The sequence below is a fragment of the Schistocerca nitens genome, chromosome 5, assembly GCF_023898315.1.
Source record: "Schistocerca nitens isolate TAMUIC-IGC-003100 chromosome 5, iqSchNite1.1, whole genome shotgun sequence".
Lineage (NCBI taxonomy): Eukaryota > Metazoa > Arthropoda > Insecta > Orthoptera > Acrididae > Schistocerca > Schistocerca nitens.
Genome location: NC_064618.1, coordinates 466,830,339 through 466,852,526, shown reverse-complemented (window position 1 = coordinate 466,852,526; position 22,188 = coordinate 466,830,339). Strand labels below are relative to the sequence as shown.

General features: G+C 43.1%; 1 protein-coding gene across 1 annotated transcript in view; it reads left to right on the top strand.

Annotated features, from left to right (window-relative positions):
• The first annotated feature begins 597 nt into the window (after nucleotides 1–597).
• The window catches only part of LOC126259244 (UNC93-like protein), a 246,046-nt gene continuing 224,455 nt past the window's right edge, over nucleotides 598–22,188 (top strand). The window contains exon 1 of the mRNA XM_049955868.1: nucleotides 598–879. The gene's annotated coding sequence lies outside the window, so the exon portion shown is untranslated. The remainder of the gene's footprint in view (nucleotides 880–22,188) is intronic.

The following is a 22,188-nucleotide window of genomic DNA, read 5'->3' as shown; positions in this document are numbered from 1 at the left end:
GAAATTAAAATATAAAAATAGTGAAATGTAGCTGTCAAATTGCTATTTTTAGGGATAAAAAGAAAACAGTATTTCGCCCTTTATCTTCCGTAAGTTGTGCCGCATGTAAACGCGGCAAGTAACTTGGTTACCTTATACTGGAGTGCTATTAACCTCCTAAGACCGAAATACCGAAAAAGATAAATTCGATAGCTTAACCGTTATCGCACGCAAGTACGAGGCATTAAAATGTCTCACGCGTACAGCTGTTTCAGTAGGCAACTTTTTTTTTTTAACCCAACAGGGTCGTTAACTGTTATCCCACGGATTTCCAGCAGCCATTTACAGCCAGCTGTAAGTGTCGGAGATACGACGCCGACCCGGCTCAACACGCTCGGGCGAGAGGCGGATCGCCGACGCCCGAGGCGCCATCCCAGCACTCACACGGAGGGGAGGCGCCCACCGTCGGCCGAAATCCCCCGGGGCGCCTCGGCGCGTCACGTGACCACGCGACAGCGCGCCGCGATTGGCTGCAGGCTAGGGAGCACTACGTGACGTCAGCGGCGCCGCCTACCGCTATACTAGCAGCGGGCGGCGCTGCCCGCGGCCGTAGTCTTGGTTTCGCTGTTGCGACGAGTGGAAGTGGTGCGCTCGCTGCAAGGCTGCTCCCGCGCGAAGAAGACGACGACGACTGCCGACTCACCGGCCGCTATCCACTCGACTCAGTTTCCGTCGCCGCGAACCGTTTTAGAAAGCTCGCCACCGCCGGCGGAGCGCTCAGTGCATCGCGAGTGACACACTTGGGCCGACGACCCGTTGCTCTGTCCGACAGCTCCCGTTCACCGGGAAGTCTACAACTCGAGCTCCTGGCGCGCCAGCGGGCGTCTCTCACCCTTGCAAGTAAGTTCGGCGGCACTACTGGCGCGGGTCTCTCCTCTGGACGACCAGAACTCCACACTCATTTCTGTCATCGACCTGTGCATCAAACGCATCTACATCCGAGCTTACCAAAAACGAAAACAACCCTGTATTTCCTCCATTTTTTTCTTCTCCCGCGAGAGTACTTGAGGATCGTAAACATATATCTCTTACGCTCTGATTTACATCGGGCCACTGAGGACAATAATACGGAAACGAAATTAAAGTATTACCATGTTTCAGCTTATTTTTCCACAATAATGATGTTGTTAAATCGGAGGCGTCGGATCCACTTTGATGGCAAACAGACTACGATGGGACGTAAAAATCCATCCCAGCATTCATCTGCAATCATTTAAGACTATCACGCTACATCTTAACCAAAAGCGTTGGACAAAGGATCGAACCAATGCCTCATCGAGGGACTCTACCACCATTGCGCTCCCCTCTAGTAGAGTAATTATGTTCGCCAATGGGTAATATAAGGTTAGTAATGGGCAAAGAAACACACTGCACATTGGCGTAAAAGAAAATAAAGCTATCACATCTCGAACGTGATCTGAACAGCTTTGCAAAGCGTGACCTTTTAGAGGACCACCTCTTGCCTTCCTCCAAACCTTGGTCTTACCAAGTGAATTACAGAGGACCTATAGTTCGCATGGACTCCGCGCCACGCTTCAGCCTGACATTTTTCACATTAATAAACCACTGGTGGACGTGAAAGAAGCTGCAAGTGACAGGAAACGATTCCTGACCATCAGGAGAGCGAACCGACTTTCGGGCTTGCAGCCTTTCCGTAAAGCAAATTATGATTGTATTATTGCGTAAGAGCTAATTTTCTATCGATAGTTACACCATTAGAAAAGAAGCATCGGATCAGTTTTTACGGAAAACTGACCTTTATCGAGCACAGGAACCCATTCCAGCATTCAGCCACAGTAATTTAAGGCGTTCATACCTCATCTGAACCAGAACATAGGGACCAATAATAGACCCAACTTCTGCTCAAGCAGGACTACACCTTTTCATATTTGCACCTTCTCTACAGTTATGTAATTATGGACGATGATGGGCAATAGAAGGCTGTAGTAGGCATATTGTACCTGGAGTTAAAAAAAGATTAAAGCTGTAATCAACTTGAAGGTTGCTTTGAACACTGCAATGCTTTACTAGGAGTGGCTTTATTGAAGGTGGTGTGTTCTTCTTCAATAAATAAATAAATTTCGTGTGGCTCCCAGCTGCGTGCAAGCCTTTCGATATGATGCCACTTCGGTAGCTTACGTATCAGTTTTGTTGCATGTTTATTGAAGCGGTTTCCCTTCTGGACTCACCATCTGGCGTAGACTGACTGTGTAGACTCCGTTCCAGACCATTCCACCACTGAAACATTGGAGGCGATCACCGAGAATCGATAGTGGGACTTCCACGACAGTAACCAACAACGCTAACCACTGGAGCGCTTGCTTCCTCCGACTTTTGAACTGCCAGCTTCAGCGGCACCTACAGGTTAACGTCAACTACAAACCACCGTACAAGTCGGTACTTTTCGTGTTAATAAATCATTGCCATAGGAGAAAGGAAATACAAGTGACAAAAATAATAGGACCTTTTGTACAGAAAAAAAGCTGAAACTTATTGGCACATTAAAACTGTGTGCTGGTGTGCTGTACTGGGACACCAGCCCGGAACCTTTTCTTTTCGCATTCTTGTGGTCTACCGACTAAACTACGTAGGCAAATGTTCTTGGTTCGTGTCCCGATCCGGCACACAGTTTTAATGAGCCAGGAAAATTCAAATCAGCGTACACTCGATTCCAGAGTAAAAACTCATTCCGGTAAAATACTGAATGAGAACAGCGGAAATGTGTCTCGACCAGTAACCTCCTAGAACGGAGAAATTTGCAAGTCTCTTATGCCGCCTGTGTTGAACAGTACCAATTATTTCTGTACCTGTTCGCACTAATTCTTCCGCACACTCTTCCGCCATATTTCGGAATCTCACCACTAGTATCTGAGCATATCTGCGGAAAGGTTCCGAACCGCCGCAGCATTTAGTCCGTGTTGCTTCACTGGCGCGTGTGCTGTGCGACTCGTAAACATATTTCTTTCCCCTGGCGCTCGCAACGGCCCCTCCACCTGACTGTCGCAACGCTTGTCGCCCGCGCGTAATAACACCCGATTGTGAAACGTCAACGCCTGGGCCGTCCGCGATGTGGGGGAGTCGCCTGACGGCGGATATTCGCCGGCTGTATTTGCGTAGACAGCTGATGAATCGTTATCCCCGCTGTCCGAACGCTGCTTGCCGCTTGCCGGACGCGTGTGTTTGTGTCGCGCGGGCAGTCTATGCGCCAGGGTACCTGACCTCCGCTGCAGCTGCATCTCGCGGCCTACGGCTGCACTCACCGACTGTGCCAACAAAGCCAGGAGACACCTGCGCTGCTCGCGTCGCACGGCAGCTGGTGAAGTTGCAACAGACCTACTGGAATGTCCTCTGGAAATACCAGTAGCAGAGTTACCGGCGGAGTGTACGTTATTTTTTTTTAATCCACAGTTATCGACGGAGTGTAGATTGAAAAAAAATAGCTCCTTATAACGCGTAACTGCAGACTATTTCATCTCAAATAGCAGTACATACACACTGCATAGAACCAAAAGAATAAAAAATCAGGTTTTCTCACCATCAGTTCACATGGCAAATTGTCACAAATGGAAAATACAAAATCCAGCGGCAGACTTTCAAATGTTGTTTAGGGATGTACTCTAAGTATTTTGGGATAACAGACTTGCGTCTTCTATGGCTTGTTACTGAGTAATTCGATTACGTTTGATTTCTTGCACCCCATTAATCTTCGGATCTGTTTCGTACGGTAAATACCTGCACAACAGTGAAAATGGCGATGGTATGCGCCGTGTGCCTTGTTGGGAAACAAACTTGTCACATTCTGTCTGTTGACAACAGCAACGCTCATTTTAGTATTCGCCGTTAAGTTTGCTTTCGGTACCGCTCAGTTCTCTCTCGGTTTTAAAAATCAATAAAAACAATCTCAACCGTGTTTTCAGATTTTTTTATTTGTTAGCAACCGCTTTCGGCTCTTTCCTCAGAACATCTTCAGGCTTACACCGCCATTATGGCTGCTGGTCGCATCCACCAGTAGCCATAATGGCGGTGTAAGCCTGAAGATGGTCTGAGGAAAGGGCCGAAACCTGTTATCAACAAATAAAAAATCTGAAAACATGATCGAGGCTATTTTGATTGATTTTTAACATTTTACGCCGATCACTGCGCTCCAGTCAACAACGCTTTTTAAAATTTCGAACTTTCTCGGTTTGTTTTTCCGGCAATGTTTATTGTGTGTTAACAGTGATACGCAGCAGTAAGGATAGGTTTCCTGATGAAGAGTTGATCGACATATGCCTCGTGTGTGCAACTGTTCCCTCAGCGACAGCCACCACATCACAGTACTTTTGTATGTGTGCAAAGGAGCCGATGAAAAAAGAAACACGGATCTTCCCGCCTTAAGGTTAATAAATATTACATGCTTTTTCATTGTTGAGAAAGTATTTTCAAAGAAACAAAGATTGGGATAACAAATCAAATAAATCGTAATCTGCAACGAGCTACATGAGACCACGGGTCTGATATATCAAAATATTCAGAAAGCTGTTATCTCACGAAATTTCGTCAATGGAATTAAAAACTTGTTCTCGAAGTCTTCAGAATAAATTAGACCCTGATATGTACAGATCGGTAGTAAATGTGGTGACTGAAGGGTTATTTAATCTAGAAACTTACGAACGTTTTTTGGCAGTTTTGAAATAAGTGTATGCCCTATGAAGAACTATGAACTGCCGACGTCGTTCACAAACAGAGATAGACGTACGGTATATACCATCGGATACGTCTCAATGCAGTGGTTGCCACTGACGACTACATCCCTAAATCCTTGTCTATGGAAGGTCTGCGTTCAAATATCGACGACGGCCGAAGATATTTGTGCGGTAAGAATCTCCGTATTAGATACTGCCAGCCATTTGAAGAGCTTTTCGAATAAAGAACTTACTAAAGTGACATTAAAGAGTATTGGAGTTTCTCAAATTGAAAGCCACCCACCACTGACCATTTCAACCTGACACAGGTAGATATTAAGAGTTTTGGTAGTCCAGGTCTATAGAAACCCTGATGTTTCTATAAATCAGTGCAATAATACTCAGGCCCTTGGGCGCTCACTATTGACATAACATAGGTTTCTACCAATCATAGGTACAAATAGAAGCACCCAGTCGCATAACAGAATAACCCTTTATTAGCAGCCAGTCACGTAATTAAATAACACTTTATTTTCATTTCCAGTTTCGATCTAGGAGATTTATATTTGATTCATAGAGATGTGGTAATCCTAAGATCATCTTTCCTGACAGGTACTCCTCGTCCTGACACTCAGTTCATGTGATAGCCGGTTTAATCGTAGAATCAAAAGAAAAGAGCTCAAGTACCTTAGGCATCCTTCAACACAGCCAAATATATCGAGGCAGTATTCAACAGTCAGAAGTCAAACTATACAGGGTGTATTAGGAGGAATGGTCAATATTAAGGCATATGAGACAAACGATCATTCGAAGCAAAGAAGTCCGGTAAACATGGGCCTTTAAATGCGTACCTTAAGAGGTATGGGCACTTGTCTGTCTACGACACTGTAAAACAAATCTCTTCTATTGCAGGCTCTTTGATTTCCATCAGCCGGCCGAAGTGGCCGTGCGGTTAAAGGCGCTGCAGTCTGGAACCGCAAGACCGCTACGGTCGCAGGTTCGAATCCTGCCTCGGGCATGGATGTTTGTGATGTCCTTAGGTTAGTTAGGTTTAACTAGTTCTAAGTTCTAGGGAACTAATGACCTCAGCAGTTGAGTCCCATAGTGCTCAGAGCCATTTGAACCATTTTTTTTAATTTCCATCTTCGTTACTGTAACAAATCTCTTCTACTGCAAGCTCGTTGCTTTCCATATTTTGCTAGTAGGTAGTATGGACCAAAGCAAGAAAAAAATTGTCTAGTAAAAATGGGCTCTAAAATTCATACCCTAAGAGCTATGAGCACTCTTTCAGTATCAGACATGTGTTTCACAATAGCGAAGATTAAAAAGTGCTCATAGCTCTTAAGGTAAATGCTTTGGAGCCCATGTGTAATGGACACTTTTTTCTTGTTTTTGTCTGTACTACCACCTCTCAATATATGGAAACCATTCAGTAGAAGTTTGTTTCACGGCATCGAAGATGAAGATATGCTCATAGCTCTTAAGATATGCACTTTAGAGTCCATGATAACTAGATTCCTGGGACACGATGTATATTAAACCATGGTTTGACAACCAGTACACCGCCCATATTCATGGAGAAATCACGTTCAGCCTTCAGCTAACACCTAAATTGCGTTTGGAAAGATAGCTCAGCCAGTCTTTAGTTACTAACCACTCGTTTTGTCCCGATTGTTACAGCTAGACACACAGTTGTGAGTAGCGTTTTGTTTTTGTTTAATGGAAGGAATATTGTTGTATCAATACTTGTAGCAATTCAGAGCTTCCTGAAACTCTGCTCTGTGACGTCTGTATGATGTTATTTTCCCATAGCGCAACTTCTTCAAACCAGAAGCTCTTCAGTACACAGAAATGTATGCTGAGTACTTTAGGAGGAACCTAACAAATATCAGATGTGATAACACGCGCCATTTGAAGGAGAATATATCACATAAATTTACGCTGTGTTGTCAACGGTTTCCTAAATTACCATGAACTAGAAAGATCAGCTGAAAGTAAATTGAAGTATTGGTAATTTCTGCCAATTATTGTCAGGATTCATGTTAAAAATTGCCACGCCAACTTCCATGTATTTACAGCTAGCGCAGACAGATCCTGTGTTACTTACAGAAGCTAGCGTCAAGTTTTCCTGTAAATTCACTGCATCTCTTTAAAAGAGCTGCAAAGTTCCAAAAAATATTGGAACAAAGTACGGAAATTAAGGTTACTTGAGAAATGTCATATACAGCCAGTTTCAGTCGTCCGACCATAGTCAGGTTCTTATATACCAAATAAAATAATACATAAGTAACATTATAGGCTTAAAATGTCACGAATATTTTAACTGATGTAAATTATAACACCAACAGACACTTAATGCTATGTCACATACTAACACAAAAGTATTCACAGCACTGTGTTAGGCGAGATATAAAATCTTTATAGTCAAGTGATAAAACCATGAATAATACACTGAGAATAAAAGTACACCATAACACAGTAATGTGATTCATTACGAAAACCACACATCATAAAGACGTAAGTGGTTCGCATTTGTAGAGAGTTAACTGTCTACATATCGTAATATATAAAATACGTCGTAAGTCTATAAAAAAACTGTGCTATGAAGTAATGTGTATTACTATAAGAGGACCGGTATCTCTGTACGCCTCGCGGGGTAGCTGTGCGGTCTAAGGCGCCAAAACCACGGTTCGCGAGGCTTCCCTCGTCGGAGGTTCGACTCCTCCCTGGGGTATGGGTGTGTGTGTGTTGTCGTTAGTGCAAGTTAGTTGAAGTTAGATTAAGTAGTGTGTAGGCCTAGGGGTCGCTGACCTTAGCAGTTTGGTCCCATATGAACTTAACACAAATTTCCGAATCTCTATACGAATGCGTATTATTTATGGTTTTATCACCGCATGATAACGATTTTATATTTCGCTTGACATGATGATGTGGGTACTTTTATGTGAGTATGTGACATTTTTTACGTGTTTGTTGGTGTTAACATTTTACATTTAACAGATTCGTGACACTTTAGTATTATTTTACTTGGTATATAGGAACCTGATGATGGCAGACGACTGAAACTGGTTGTATCAATGAGGTATTCTACCAGCAGCTAATGGCGGTAATATGATATTTTCCAAATATACAACAGCTGTTGCGCACCACCTCCTGAAAATTAAGGGCACGTTAATTCACGATCAACTGCAAAGTTCCCACCATGACGGTTTCAAATACCTGTAACTTGAAAGATATTGGGAATGAAGCGTATGTTTTTATGAACTTTTTACTAACTCTGGCAGGAAGACAGTGCATGCTCCTTTGCAGAGTGGGAGATTCATACTGGAGAACGTTTACGTTTTGCCAGAGCGGCTAGTGGGTCCGGCCTTCGAGGTCGCTCCCGGCCACGAACCCAGGCCGGCGCGCTTACGTCACGGCGGACGCTGCGACCCTGCCTTTGTCCCGGCGCCTTTGTCTGCTGGGGCCGCCCGGATGCCACACGTTGCAGGGCTCAAAAGCCTGCGGTGTCGTGCAAAATTGCTGCAGCGTGTGTAACGGGTTCGTCATTCGAGTCCTGGGAGCTGGCAGGCGGAATACCCGTCGGGAGGCGAGCAGGATGCTCCACTGTGACAGACAACCGCGACAGGCGTTGAGTGCACGCGGCTGTTCAACCTGTCACCGAATCAGCGATACGGAAAGTGTTTCACTCAGCTGAGATTAACGAGCAAATATGTAGCAGCTGTAACATACGTCGGTCATCAACGAATATCTCCTGTCCGATATGGAGCTGAAATCGAGTTAAATGCTTCGGTATCCCCGAGATTATATTCGCAGGCTATAGAGGCTACAGCTTTTTCTTGTTCAGTGTGATATGAGATCGCGGCGCCACACCGAAGTTGACAATGCAAATCGGTACGACAGACTTTATCAATGCCTCGCTGCAATCCGCAACGACGGATGGAAGAGGCTAAAGAAGGCACGCCTTCTGTCTCAGCACAGCGGCGCCCTCACACAGAGACTAATATTGAGCCGAGCATGGAAGCGCTCTGCGCCAATTCGTGAGCTCAGCTACAGCATCAACTTCATCTAGTAGTACTAAAGCGTTATTCAAGACTCAGACGGAAATGCACTTTTGTAAATGTTGAATATTGTACTTCAAGAGAGGAGATGTAATTGTAAGCATCAAGTGGTACCTTGATGATGGACAGTTGTACATTATCAAGCACTACTGTAACAAAGGACTGTATCAAGTTAAGGAAATCTTTTTACCATTCAGATAATAAAGTGAACTAATATTTTATATTTTGTACTTCTGATAATGCATCTTGCAAAGCAATTAAAGAACCCACAGTTACGGCTGGGTGACTGTAGTTTCGTCTGGTCGCAACAAAAAATGGTTCAAATGGCTCTGAGCACTATGTGACTTAACTTCTGAGGTCATCAGTCGCCTAGAACTTAGAACTAATTAAACCTAACTAACCTAATGACATCACACAATCCATGCCCGAGGCAGGATTCGAACCTGCGACCGTAGCGGTCGCTCGGCTCCAGACTGTAGTGCCTAGAACCGCACGGCCACTCCGGCCGGCTGGTCGCAACACTCAACTTCTGAAAACTGCCCTCATCGGCAGTTCCAGAACTTCACAACTAACATCAGACATGCTGTTTTCGCTTGGTCGTTCCCCGTAATCCGTCAGTAGGACATACTGCAGGAACTAACCAGTGATAAACTAGAGAACACTTACGGCCGTACCGATGGCGTACACAGACAGACCCTCGCCAAGGACTGCACAGAGGGGACGTAAAAATTGATTGAAATAAAAAAAAACGGCTTAAGAATTAACTGGAGGAGATACATCAGTTCTCCTGACTGTTGTTTTTCTGTTTTGTGGCCATGAGAAGGTGCCTTTCTCTCGCCCCACAACTGTAAACGCACGTTGTTGCCACTGTCGTTTCGTGCAAGTAGCATCATAAAGAACAGACGTATATCTTTAGCACGGTTTGCGTGGCAACAGTGGGCTTGGCTCACATCGCTACCGCCTACACAGCTCGCTCACGTTCAATAGTGGCGATCTTGCTTCTACATCTATACTGTAAGCCACCTTGTAGCGGGGGACAATTTCTAGTCACTGTCACTTTCCCCCTTTCCTATTCCAGTCACGAATGATTCGCGGGAAGAACGATTGCTGATAAGCCTCGATTCTCTCTAATTTTATCTTCACTGCCTCTCCGCGAGATATGTCTTGGAGGAAGCAATATATTTGTTACTCTTCTAGCAACGTACGCCCTCGCAACTTCAAGAGTAGACTGCACTGTGATGGAGGACGCTTAGGTTACAGCGCCTGCCACAGGTGTTCATTGAACATCTCCGCGACACTTTCGTGCTTGCTAAATGAACCTGAAACGAGACGCGCTGCGCTTCCTTGGATCTTCTCCATTTCTTCTATCAATCCTATGTGGTATGGATTCCACACTGATAAGAAATATTCAAGTATACTTAGCTACGGTGGCGTAGGATCTCTGCCTGTGAGCGGTTGCTAAAGCAAATATGCTAATTAACGAAGGCTACCGATTTTTGCCGATTACTGCCGATTGAGATATGGAGCGAGACACCAGGTGGAGTAACCAAACAAAAGAGGTGCAGGGGGCAGGGGCCGGCCGGAGTGGCCGAGCGGTCCTAGGCGCTTCAGTCTGGAACCGCGCGACCGCAACGGTCGCAGGTTCGAATCCTGCCTCGAGCATGGATGTGTATGATGTCCTTAGGTTAGTTAGGTTTAAGTAGTTCTAAGTTCTAGGGGACTGATGACCTAAGATGTTAAGTCCCATAGTGCTCAGAGCCATTTGAACCAGGGGACAGGGCATTTACGTCTCCCTCCAGCCAGTCCTTTTGGTTGATACTGTCTGCTGTGTAAATGAAAAAGAATTCGCGAGTAACTTGTCTGGCCTCAATAATATTACAAGAATTGTTAGTCGTTGTGCTTATAGCTATAGTCTGTTCATCTGCGTTGAATCCTTGCATAAACGAATTCAGCCCTGGCACTCGTCATCGTCGGCATTGCTCAGTCATATGCTGTAGCAAGACTAATGAATGTATGCCTTATTGATGTTTTAGGTGTCTTGCTATACTCCGGCACGTGCTGAAGTATCAACAATCTTTATGTTCTTTGCTAAACACCTTGCTAAACGTTAAATCCTCGTAATTAATTCTTGTGTCAAATCTCTCTGGACCGTCGGTTTCGCTGCTCTTCGTTTTTGTGAAACGTACGTACAAAATTAAAATGTATTAAATAAGCGCAAACTAAACTGCAGTGCGGTTGTTTTTTGCGGGGGCTGGGAGAGGTGAGGCACAGCTTTACCAGTGACGCACGGTCTCCTTGGTATGGTTCTGAGATTATTATTAGATTTTTTTTACAAAGAAATGAAAAAGTAAATTGTTTTCTTAATTGACTGACAGAAGGAAGACGAAAATATGCTTAATACATAAGGAAGTGTACAATAATGACGTCCAGTTGCAAATATTTTGACTAATAAGATATTTTCAGCTAACGATCACATTTAAACGTTGTACGTGACACACTTGAATAAGTGTAATTTTTCCGTTTCACCATTTTACGATTGCACAATTTTGTTCTGGAAGAATACTTGTCTTTCTCTGGGTTTCTTGTCCGTGTTTGGTACGGAACCATAGCCGACGCTCTACAGCCGAATCTAAGAGTCTGTTTGTCCTTTTCTCAAGCTACTTACACAAATATAAATGTCAGAGCGTGCCGATTCAAGCAGTGAGTTAAAACGAGAATGAAAACTCTCGCAAGTACTTGTTGTTCTCCAAAGCGAGAAACACATGTGCACGCTCTTGTACCTGAAGGGTAAGTTGCAGAATTCGTAAAGGGGGTCAGTGGACTCTTACACGATCTTATCTGAATTGCAGAGTTCACGTTCATCCATCTACAAGAAAATCTCTTTTCCAAAAATCTGTAGCAAAACGCAGGTAGACCAGCAGAGGTTCCGTGATAAGCGCAGTTGATCGAGTACGTAAATAAACGTGACGCCATGCGCCTGAATAAGCGGAGAGATCCATTATTTCTCTATTACACTGTTAGCGATAAATCACTGGAAACACTGACAAGCGTAAAATACCTTCATCGGCAGACGCTACATTACGGGCGCTGCGCCTTGCGCTTATTCCAGGATGAGTCAAAGAATCAGACAACGTTTTGCTACCTTCTCCACACGTCTCGCGAAATGACCACGACGAGAAAATCAGGGAAATTACACTCGTACGGAGACTTACCAACAATCGATCTTCCCCCACATTATTCGCGAATGGAACAGGAATGAGACGAGACAGTAATGGTGCCAAGCGTACACTTCGCCACGTCCTGTTGTAGATGCAGGTGCAAGGAGTGAGCAGTTATTCAACTTGTCACTGAAAGATCGATACTGAAAACTAATCGCTGAGCAGAGATTAATAATCAGCTAGGTAGCCATTGTGAAGTAAGACGCTCGTCAACGACAATCTCCCGTCCAATATATTGAGCTGTCATACTGATAAGGGGTAGCCTACGCAATTTAAAGTAAACGACACTGCTCGCTGGCTTACACGCTACTTCACTACTTACTGGTTACGCTTCTCTTGTCTTAACTTAGCTCAACATAGGCCTGGCGTCCACGATCTTGTAACATAGCTCACCTGATCATTCTGATATGATAAAATGTTATCCCTCGACTAAAGTACTGTATATCGACGTGTTACCAGCTGTAATGCAGTTGTTCTTTTTTTTTAGTTCTCTGATATGATTGCCATTTTATAATAGTATATCCCTAATGGAACATACAAACATACTTTTTGACTGTCAGGAATAGTAATTCTTCTGCGGCGTGTTAATGGATGGGAATGAACAAAATTATATGATGGACAACTTCTCTCAAATGCTGCACTTCGTATACACTTCTTTGTTGATTTTTAGTCTGTATACAGGCTTGCCTTGATCATCTGTTATTTTCCTGTGTCCAAGAATTGTCCTCACAATTCTTCTTGCACGATTTCTATCTGTTCTGCGTATGTAAAATTTGCCAGTGTTTCTGATGCATATAGTATCTGCGGTCTAATGACAGTCTGGTAGTGTCTGAGTTTAATGTTTTTGGATATACATATATACATACATATATATATATTCTGCGCATAAAACGATTTTCAGATCTGGTAAACTTGTGCTCGTATGGAAAACACCAAAGCTATCACGTGATCGACACTGCACCAATTACGAGATGCCAGAGTCAGTTGTCAGACCGGAGAATGGCGAAGGCATACAGGACCATGCTTATCAAAGCACTGTGCCGTTCAAACCGGCTGTAGGGTTGGTGGCAACTTTTCATTCACATTAGTCTAGCCATTTCCACACATTCTTGGTCGGTTTTGGCTCGCATACGACACTGTGACGCATTTTCAGTCTGAGCCGAGGTAGCAGCACATAAACATTCCCACAAATACACTTTATGGATATGTTTTGAATTATAGCAGGGTAACCAAAATAACATAAGAATACGTAATTATCCTTATGGTCAAATGAATTGTGTATCTAATTCAAGACGAAACATGTAAAGTTGATACAATACTGCCAAGTCAGTAAAGTATAATGACTGAAACAAAACACAGTGTTTATTCACTGCAGATTGTAAAAGCAGAGACTTCAGAAACAATACTACTTTTACAATAGTTTTAAGTTACATCACAGTGTTGAATAGAATTCTTCATACACGTTGATTCTCTCGAGAAAGTACCTTTCCAAGTTTTATGATACTACTTATCATGACTTTCAAATGGTATGATCATTGTACAGTGCATGCGGTAGGACAAAGACAGTACGGATTATTCAGTTCTATTTAGTTTCACGAGTAACATGACATCTTCTGTTTTGCTTTTCACCGCGGGAGGTTCTGGATGTAATGAAGTCTAGATAGAAAAAAATCAAATGGTTCAAATGGCTCTGAGCACTATGGGACTTAACATCTGAGGTCATCAGTCCCCTAGAACTTAGAACTACTTAAACCTAACTAACCTAAGGACATCACACGCATCCATGCCCGAAGCAGGATTCGAACCTGCGATCGTAGCAGTCTCGCGGTTCCGGACTGAAGCGCCTCGAACCGCACGGCCACCACGGCCGGCTAGAAAAAAAGCCCAGCGAAATAAAGCTACCACAACTGGACAGACGTTCAAACACACAGTAAGTCTTAGAAAAAATAAGGAGCTCTTTTGGGAAAAATAAAATTGTTCAGAAAATTGTAAGTGGGGAAATGAAATTTACATATCGGTCTTAAGTCATGATTCTTGTTATCAGTTCGACAGAATCAGTACATATCCTTATACAGCCACGCGCATTGCATTTGCCCACAAAAAGAGAAAAATTCAAAGCTCTGAGAAGCACCTTATGAAGAAATCCCGCGCCGGATGTTAAGACGGACACACGTCATACTAATAATAACAACAAAAAACTCGGTCTTGAGGAGGCACTGTGAAAGATAGTCGCCTCGTGGGAGATTTTATAAAGTGACGAATGCATGACAAAGCTGCGGACATTTGCCAAGTCTAGAGTTAATGACTTCGCAGAAAAACATCATGGCAACACTTTCCGTGGAGTAACACTGTCTGGAAACGACCTCCTGATCAGAGCGGGTGCCCCTGTGATGTCGCACTGAGGACTAGCGATGTATTTCCTCTCTTTCCTTCCTTTATCCATGGTACGGAGTCTATTTTCCTGATTTGGCAAATCTATATTTACTTCAACTTTGTGACCTGATGCCCTGCTTGTCGGCGATCTTCAGTTAACCTAAGGAAGAGAAGTCACGTTGGCCATCTGTGAATCGTGTAAACCATGTGTGTGAGCGCATTTTAACAGTTTGTGTATCGTATTTTCTGAGCCGAATATTGGGGCATTTTCCTAAACGAGTGTGTAAAAGGCCTAAAATGACACCAAGGTCATTAATATGAAGTTCGATCGTGGTGTGACCCATCTGCATGTCTCAAGAGCCCGTAGCAGACGCAGTGGCCAGTGTTGCGTTGACGGGACTGTCTCCGCAGGTTGCGGTCCACTTCACAGGGGACGAGTTTTGTAACCCGGCTACGCTACGCGACCGCGCCGTGGGAAAGTCCACCTGCGACTGGCCACCGAAACGTGTCGCCCATACTTCTGCCGGAAATCGTTGCAACAGACTGTAGAACACCACGGTTAGCCCTTACCCTTGTTTTCATGAACCTCTACCACACAACATGTTCTCAGGTACCTTGCTATTAGCTGAAAGAAAGTAACATTTCGTGTGTTATTATTATTATTATTATTATTATTATAAAGGTGGTTACAGTTGATTTTTTTTTCGTGAGGAGTGGCACCTGTAATACTAAATATGTAGGCTGCTTAACTTTTATACCGCTAACACAACGCGGCGAAAAAGCTGAAGCACAGCGAGAAATCGAAATAATATTGAGGCACAAATATGATGAATGCTTGTTAAATAAATGGAGCAACCCGAGATACCAAACCCTCGTAAGATTCACCATTGCAGTAGGTTATAAAACAGGACATTTAGTACTTAATTTGGTATGTAACATTCATAGGAGAGCTAATAATTGTAATTAACGAATGCATGACCTATGATTATGACTTCCTTTGAATAAAGTATGGAGAAGTAAACTTTACGACGGTTCAGCAGCAATGTAACATTTTTCCCCTTTTCGTGTTATAGGGTTAATATTACAATAGGTCAAATTTTTTTGTACAACAGACGATCGACTGCGCTAGTTCTGCTCCGTAAACATGACGAAAGTGAGTCCTATTTCGATGCTGGAAAGTAACTTCTAACTCCAGTTCGTGCAACGTGTGAGCAGAAAACATTTTTTAATAGAGTTCATCTGCGCGCCCGTAATACATTTAATCGCTACAGTTGATTTGTCCTGCTTTCAACGATATGCATGTTCTACACTTTTCTTCTAAACGAAAGTAGTCTACGACGTCAGACTGCACGATGTTTCTCTCCAATTTCTTCTCACACAATCGGCGTTCCCAGGATCTACTGTTGTCCCCAGTCAGCTGAACGTTGTGCGGACATGGGACGATCAAACACGACAGCTCGTCTGTGCCATTCTGTCACGTCTGCACATCGACTCACGTTAATGCGCCGATTTCATAGAACTGACTGGCTCATATCACCCCTTTACTGCCGTAACTTGCGTCGGAGATGGAGAGTCACGTGACCACCTAGTACCAGACCGCAAACATCCACAGAGATCCGAAGCGAAAAGTCTGCTATCTTAAGGGAATGCCTAATATTTTGCCCGGTGAGTTTAGTCAACACCGACTCAAAGGAAGGCCTCGGCGCTTCTTGGTGACGTCACGTCAGCTAGGCACGGCGAACGCCAGGTCTGTTGCAGGCAGAAACGTCTGGGCGTGCTTATCACTATAAATCTCTTATTTTTGGACAAACTGTTCGATATTGTTTTGGATTCTTCAGTTTTATTTAGATGAAAGATTTTCTTACTATCGTAAAGCTACAAATGAAGATCATAGTTCTGTATTACTGAATCCTGTCGAAACAAAAGTAGATCAATAAGAGAAGATGCTTTGCCCCATTGCAAGCTTCGGAAATTTTACATTCAAGTAACTATATTTACTTGATCCATTTTGTTATCTAAACTTACCCCAACCCCCTTACAATGAACTCGTTTCTTTTATTTATTTATTTTCGTTTGACATCGCCACTGGAAATGTGAACTAATTTACATGTGTCAATGTCCAACTGTTGCCAGTCATTAGATTACAGTCGTCTTCAACGAAAGGAATTCTAAACAGGAAACAAAATAGCTTCATACATCGAAAATACTGCTCAGCTTAAACTTTTTTAAACATGCGCATTAGAAAAGGTAAATATTCCCCTCTTGCAACTGAAAGGAGAAACTTTATAAGAACGGAATTTGCCCGCATCTCGTGGTCGTGCGGTAGCGTTCTCGCTTCCCACGCCCGGGTTCCCGGGTTCGATTCCCGGCGGGGTCAGGGATTTTCTCTGCCTCGTGATGGCTGGGTGTTGTGTGCTGTCCTTAGGTTAGTTAGGTTTAAGTAGTTCTAAGTTCTAGGGGACTTATGACCACAGCAGTTGAGTCCCATAGTGCTCAGAGCCATTTGAATCAAACTTTATAAGATAAAAAAAATTTATTTGATAAAACAAGTATCTCTATTTTGCCTCTTCTTCTGTCCCCCACCCACCTCCCCCAACGTGTACAATCGCAAGATATTTCATTAACATTTAGTGCTTCTCGCCCCGTAGTCAACCAAGATACCTAAAGAAGAGCACCAATATGTTCACAGTTTCTTGTAAAAGCAACCCAGTACAAGCGTAACTTCCTCCGATTTACAAATAAGGTAAAGAAGCACGAATTCTGTTGCTGCTAGACCATGAAGTTGTTTTTGTATGTCAATCCTTAAAACAGGTGGAAATTTAAGTTCAGGAGTACACTATTTGTTAAGAAGTGTAATGAATTGCACAATTAATTGATTGCAGAAATCTCTCAGAACAATGTGTTTTGGTCAACTACCGTCAATAGTTTTACATTTTCCTGTGTCAGAGAGGGAGACACCGCCATTATGAGTATGCCTGCAACAGACTTGGCGTTCGCCGTGCCTACCTGACGTGACGTCACCTACAAGCGCCGAGGCCTTCCTTTGAGTCGGTGTTGAGTGTGAAAGAGCATATGACGTAAATCTTTGCGTGTAAATGACGTAAACATTTGCAGTTGTGCGCCCCGCTAAATCCTGCTACGAGGCGGTCCAGCCTCTTGAGTGAGGCGTCCGAACCATCAGTTGCAGCTCGCCTAGCTGCCGGTGCACCGACTTCACCAGAGTTGTCATTTGCAGGGACGCACAGCCCGCGTGCACTATGCTAGTCTCACGTCAGTCGCTCCTTGCGGCCTCACACCGGCCGGGCCTTATCAGCATCCTACGCGATGCCCGCCGTGTCACGCTCACTACACTAAATATTTGCAACGGCGTCGCGACACATTTCTGACCCTATTCTGCTGGTCCGGGCTTTCTCTTCCCACAGACAGCAAGTCACTGCGTACACTCTTAACTCAAGTGCCGTGCACAGACTACTCTGCAAGGTTATTTTAAGAACATTATTCGCTGCGTTTGTTCGTTGACATAACTGCACAAAGTCGCGAGGGCTATTAACTTCAATAGTAGCCTCTCCCCCATGCTATTCAATCTGTATATTGAGCAAGCAGTAAAGGAAACAAAAGAAAAGTTCGGAGTAGGTATTAAAATCCATGGAGTAGAAATAAAAACTTTGAGCTTCGCCGAGGACATTGTAATTCTGTCAGAGACAGCAAAGGACTTGGAAGAGCAGTTGAACGGAATGGACAGGGTTTTGAAAGGAGGGTATAAGATGAACATCAACAAAAGCAAAACGAGGATAATGGAATGTAGTCGAATTAAGTCGGGTGATGCTGAGGGAATTAGATTAGGAAATGAGACACTTGAAGTAGTAAAGGAGTTTTGCTATTTGGGGAGCAAAATAACTGATGATGGTCGAAGTAGAGAGGATATAAAATGTAGACTGGCAATGGCAAGGAAAGCTTTTCTGAAGAAGAGAAATTTGTTAACGTCGAGTATTGATTTAAGTGTGAGGGGCCGGCCGAAGTGGCCGTGCGGTTAAAGGCGCTGCAGTCTGAAACCGCAAGACCGCTACGGTCGCAGGTTCGAATCCTGCCCCGGGCATGGATGTTTGTGATGTCCTTAGGTTAGTTAGGTTTAACTAGTTCTAAGTTCTAGGGGACTAATGAACTCAGCAGTTGAGTCCCATAGTGCTCAGAGCCATTTTTAAGTGTCAGGATGTTGTTTCTGAAAGTATTTGTATAGAGTGTAGCCATGTATGGAAGTGAAACGTGGACGACAAATAGTTGAGACAAGAAGAGAATAGAAGCTTTCGAAATATGGTGCTACAGAACAATGCTGAAGATTAGATGGGTAGCCGGCCGCGGTGGTCGTGCGGTTCTATGCGCTCCAGTCCGGAGCCGCGCTGCTGCTACGGTCGCGGGTTCGAATCCTGCTTCGTGCGTTGGTGTGTGTGATGTTCTTAGGTTAGTTAGGTTTAAGTAGTTCTAAGTTCTAGGGGACTGATGACCACAGGAGTTGAGTCCCATAGTGCTCAGAGCCATTTGAACCATTAGATGGGTAGATCACATAACTAACGAGGAGGAATTGAATAGAATTGGGGAGAAGAGGGGTTTGTGGCACAACTTTACCAGAAGAAGGGATCGGTTGGTAGGATATGTTCTGAGACATCAAGGGATCACCAATTTAGTACTGGAGGGCAGCGTGGAGGGTAAAAATTCGTAGAGGGAGACCAAGAGATGAATACACTAAGCAGATTCAGAAGGATGTAGGTTGCAGTAGGTACTGGGATATGAAGAAGCTTGTACAGGATAGAGTAGCATGGAGGGCTGCATCAAACCAGTCTCAGGACTGAAGACCAAAACAACAACAACAGTTTCTTAACGACGCAGAATTTTATTTTGTAGGACGAACGTGACCACGATACTACTGTTATTATTCTTTCTGTCCATTTGTGTCCGTTGCGTGCGTTTGAACCTTTTTAACGTTTTTTCCTCCTTTCCTCGCAGCATCTCTTCATTTGTTCGCTGTGTTGCCTTTACGTTCTTCAGTTCCATCCTCAATTTTATCAGTTAGTAATATCAGCAAATTTACGTTTACGACTTAGGGCTCCAAATTTCGTTCTAGATTTCTCATCTATAAGGCTAAGTTTAGAATATTGTTTGTGAATCTACTGTTGTACATTGTACATAGATGACCGTAAAATTATAATCTTTTTTCTGACCGAATCTGCAATTTTTCTCTGTAACTAGACAGATCTTCTGTTATTTCTTTTTCATCTAAATTCAACATCAGAATTTCGGTCGTAAGATTTTTCTTAACTTCTTCCTTTCCTGTTCTTCAATAATTTTTGTTTTGGATTTGCCACCCATTATCACGGTTTCAAAGCTTCTGTTTTAACAACTGTGTTCAAATATCGTAATTTTTCCGTTTTGAGAAACAAATTTTTGTTATTTCTGTTCCATGTAAGTTTGTATGCTCTTTCTAAATTTGCACTATTTTCTTTGTAAGTAGCATCAGTGAATATCATAAAGACGTAAATTTTTTGGAGTTATTTAATTGTTGTAGATGGAGGAAAAGCTCAAAAATGTTTTTTTTTTTTAAAGTCGCGCTCCATCTATATCTAGACTATCAAAATTTGATCCGTAGAGTTGAATCCAGATTGAAATTAGCTTCGTATTCAAAGAAAACTTCATGTATTGTGTAGCACACAATACGCCGGACCAGTTTCGTTGTACAACACAACAGCATTAACCGCGATCTTTTTTAATCTGTAGACCAAATAATTATAATCCTGTTTTAATATTCTGTTGGGATATAGTTAAGACGTCATTTTAAGTTTTCGATGTAATTTAGTAAATATACACCTCAAATTGAGAAATAAAACTCAACAAGAAAGAACGAAAAGTGGAGACAAATGGCGAAGAACATTAAAACTTTTGGATTTTCATTTCATCTATGACAAGACCCACCGCGTAAACAACTTTTCGTCTTACAAATAATTCGCGACATTAAATAATACATGATCGAACAACTACTTGAACAAACGCTCTGTTTGCTTCACATTTTCAATCTTGATGATTACTGGTACAGCCGTGTGATATTTGCTCAGAGGTATGCATCGACACACAAGGACGCAAATCAAGCTTTTTTTTTAATTATAATCCGACTGACAGTGGATGTTGCGAGATGAGCAACCCAGAGGTAATTCAGCGTTCATGGGGACGAATGCTACGTTGCATCCATACTTCTTTTCTGAAACGCACAAAAAAAAGGAAGTAAACAAAAATGATACTTAAATTTCCATTTAAATATAGATTACAATGATTTCGGTAGATTTCTTGTTATAGGGGTGCGTCACTGTACGCCTAAATAGGCAAAGATATATTTGGAGTTTGTCATGTTCACTGCCATTTTGTAATCCTCACGACATATCCGAGTCTACTCGAATTTGGACGCTTTCATTACACCAATTGTCCGTAGAAGAACAGCTAAGTATGTTGCACAGTTGTTTTTTTAGTGTCATTTAACGAAGAGGAGATTCTGCCTTTTTTTCCTTTTCACACTTCCGTCTGTCGATGTGAGTGTGAAATTGAAACTGTATTTGCTACTAAATTAATAAATTCGGAGTCGTCAATTAGAGAAACAAAGAACGTTCTACACTGCGTGCTCTTTCTTTTTCTTTCCAGTAGACAAAGGGCCGTAAACGCGAGCCGTTAGACGATACTCGCAAAACAGTAGATACCTCATTTACGGTTAACTGTATGGGAAATTCTCAACGGAAGTGAGCTCTGGGAACCACCTCCTCATCGTTTCGGCGCTCTGCATAATTTGTGCATCCGACAGCAGCAACCGACTGCCATTCAGCTTTGTGTACACCCTCTAGCGTCGGCAACGAAAATGGAATCGACAAGTCTTTCCTGTAATCTTGCTACTGTTTCCATCGTAGCAGTTTCCTTTAGCAATGGGATTGCTACCGAATTGCTGCAGGTGTTTATAGAGAGGTATTCCCTCGAATGGACGTCATATCCAAAATTCGTGTTTCACGGTTTCTTAAAATCTGTGTCGTGACTTGCCGCCATGCTTCGTTAATGAAACACATGGCCGATTTCTTCACCGCAGCGCCTGGTCACGCTCATGGAATGATACCGTGTTCAGGTTGCCACACGGCTGACCTCCCACCCGAGTTCACTGTTCCAACAACTGCACTGCATCTGACGAAACTCTATCGCCTTCATTGCATTCGCAACGTTTTTCTTTTTTTTTTAACTTTGGCGTCTCTTGTCTTCTCTGCTCAAAAGAGTTTTGTTGAGTTCATTGGAGGTCAGCCCCTGTTTAGATAGAGCACAGCTTTCTTCGATATTCTGTACTTAAACGAAAATGAATAATTCTTTGCAAAACGCTGTCTCGGACGTACCGCATATCAGTTTATGCTAGGATAACAATAGAGTTTACTTATTAACCGAATAAATATCAGTTATGTCGAGAAATCACCGCTGGGCAATAACGCCTGATCTTCTGCTAGCTGGTATGGATTTGAAAATAGACTGGGGATTATGACAATGACGGAGATATTTTTTGATCAACACCTTTAAGTCTGTTAGAGTTTTAACGATCCAGAGGTGTTCTCAGTGCGGGTTTATGAGTGTGGTGTCTAACAGTGAAATCATATCGCAGGGTAATGTCAAATCATTACCAAAACCTTTATTCATTTAAGTTTGATCGTGCAATGCATAGAAATTTGTTTTTCGAAAACTGCAGCTGACCCTGGCGGTGATCGTCCCCCCCCCCCCCCCCCCCCCCAGTCAATGCCAGTCAATGGCCCTGGAGTGCTTTTAGTA